The sequence below is a fragment of the Nematolebias whitei genome, chromosome 3 (assembly GCF_014905685.2).
Source record: "Nematolebias whitei isolate Nwh7 chromosome 3, NemWhi1, whole genome shotgun sequence".
NCBI lineage: Eukaryota > Metazoa > Chordata > Actinopteri > Cyprinodontiformes > Rivulidae > Nematolebias > Nematolebias whitei.
Genome location: NC_056500.1, coordinates 35,848,500 through 35,851,125, shown reverse-complemented (window position 1 = coordinate 35,851,125; position 2,626 = coordinate 35,848,500). Strand labels below are relative to the sequence as shown.

The following is a 2,626-nucleotide window of genomic DNA, read 5'->3' as shown; positions in this document are numbered from 1 at the left end:
ATAAACCTTGAGATAATAAAATTAACCCTCACTCTTTGCATCAGTATTTTTTTATTGTCCTGAAAGGGATATGTTCAAAACTCTATTGAACGTCTGATGTAAAATGTCTTAAATTAACTGAAAGCAATCCATGTTTTTTTCTGTTTTATGTTTGTTTGGCACATAACTGCAAACATGAGTTTTGATCAACGTTTTTGAAAGCCATAGTGAGTGTTGTTGGAAATTTGGATTAAAATAAAACTTTGGGGACAAAATGAAAAATGATGTAACAGAGGGAAAAAAAACAGCTGACGTCAAAAAAATTGATTCAGAAATGCTTTATTTAGTAAGTTTCTTACATGTTAGAGTTTACTTTCTGATTAAGTAGTAGCTTTGGTTGTAGCTGTGGTTGTAGGTGTAGTTGTAGTTGTAGGTGCAGTGGTAGTTGTAGTTGGAGTGGTAGTTGTAGTTGGAGTGGTAGTTGTAGTTGTTGGAGTGGTAGTTGTTGTTGGAGTGGTAGTTGTAGTTGTCGGAGTGGTTGTAGTTGTTGGAGTAGTGGTTGTAGTCGTTGGAGTAGTGGTTGTAGTTGTTGCGGTTGTAGTTGTTGTAGTTGCGGTTGTCGTGGTAAATCGGTTGCGTATTAGGTTGAGAAGGGACTGAAACATCAGTTGGTTGCCCAGTGAATTTGTAAATAGGCCCTGTAAGAAAATCAACAACAACATGATGGATGCATCATAGAGAGGTGGTGTTTTAACCTCACGTCCATGATTCACTTGATAATGGAGGACAGAGAAGTCTCACCTCATTCGAGTTGGAGCCACTGGAGCGGGCGAACCTCAGGTGCTCCTCCTGCAGCAAACAAACCACATGTCTTATTACACTCTAAAATAATTTGTTATAGTTGATTTTTTGTTGTCTGCAAACTGAATGAACTAAAGCTATTTCACTTTTTGACACCATCTTGTTTTGGTACTTTAATTTCTGAGCTCAGCTCTGCAAAACACCCTTAAGGAATGTGTGCAAACTGAGGTTTCCAAGAAATAAGAAAAAGACAATTCATTTCAAACTGGTCATTATTGTGCACTACCTTGGAAAGTGGGCACTTGTGTAACTGTCTGAGTTTGTTTGTTTGTCTGTAAAGTATAACATGAACTAGAATTCAATAAAAGCCTGAGAAAGTAATCATTGATTGTTCTTGTAAGTAATGTAAGATGCCTCAGCAGGTAATCCATACAAAACAAGCTGAAACTGTCACTTTTACAGATTCTGAGCTAGAAACTTGTGCAGTAGTAGCTGCATCATGTGAGATGGTTGTTCAAAACGTCTTTAAAAGGTTGCAGGTGATTTGCATTTCTTGAATGCTTGTTTTTTTTTGGTACATTTCAAGCAAAGTTACTTAAAAATATATGGAGGGTTTTAAATCGTGCTCCCTCTAGAAGTGATTTGTAGAGTCTGGAGAAATGTAACAATGTTATGAGGAAGAGTATGTATAGTTATTCTTGCTTTTGAGGAAAAATGTTTCTAAAATTCTCAGTGGAGATGAGTTTTGCAGCATTACAGTGTCATAGTTTTGCTGAATTAACTGCTGTGTCTCACAGGCCTTAAAATTGCAGGATATAAAATTAATTAAATTCAACAAAACAACACTTTCAGCTTGAGTTTCATGTTGTTTCTATTAAAACTGAAAAGCAAACTTATTAAAAATGCTTGTTATTTATTTTTCCTGCTTTTTTTAAATTTTTTATCAGTAATGCCAACTTTTCTGATTTTAGGCTGTAAAGATCTATATAACTTAGAGCCAAATGAATCTAAATTATAGATTAACTTACAGGTTGAGCCACAATGAGGCTCAGGAGGCATCCGAGAACAAGAGCGACCTTCAGCATGACTGCACTGGAATCACTGTTGGAACAGACAGAAAACATCGTTTTATCAAATGAACAAGTTATAAAGTCCAACATAAATGTTTGTATTTACCTTCAAGTGTTCACTGCTTCAGTAAAGTTTCTCACAGCTGGAGAGTTTGTTGAGATGTGTTGTCGAACGTGGAACCTCTCATTTATATAGAACTTGGAGACGAGTTGTTGAGAAACTGCACTGATTTCAAAATGTTCCACCTTCACCTTTCAACATGTTACTAAAGACCAGGAATGTTCACAGACGGAGCCCACGCCTAAACAGGATTTTTGCAATAAATATTAAGCTATTTATGTAGAACAGTGTTTGTCAGATATAAATAATAACTCACTTCATCAAATTGTTAAAATGATAAAAGTCACGGACATTTAGGTTCCAGTTATTACACACTGAGTGAACACAACTACAGACAACACCCAAACACCTTTACATTTCTGCCATTGTTGTTGTTTTCAATAAACAGTTGTTTCTTTCGTGAACGCAGGACGTCTAATTACTTTAACGTGATGATAAATCAGGTTTACTGATACATGTTTTGTTGCAGGACAAAGAAAATAAAAATGAATAAAAAAACAGATCATAGTAGTTAACAGTGTCTAACTTGGTGGTTAAGGCCACCATAGATGAAGGCCTTAACCTAGTGGCCTTAATCTATGGTGGCCTTAACCACCATAGATTAATCTATGGTGGCCTTAACCACCAAAGATTAATCCATGGTGGCCTTAACCAC

General features: G+C 36.1%; 1 long non-coding RNA gene across 1 annotated transcript; it reads right to left on the bottom strand.

Annotated features, from left to right (window-relative positions):
- Window positions 1-600: 600 nt before the first annotated feature.
- LOC119408084 lies at window positions 601-2,020 on the bottom strand. The gene is made up of 4 exons (XR_005186706.1): window positions 1,957-2,020; window positions 1,809-1,881; window positions 781-828; window positions 601-677 (listed from the first exon to the last, which is right to left on the bottom strand). It is a non-coding gene; the product is annotated as an uncharacterized LOC119408084 (long non-coding RNA).
- Between the last annotated feature and the right edge of the window lie 606 nt (window positions 2,021-2,626).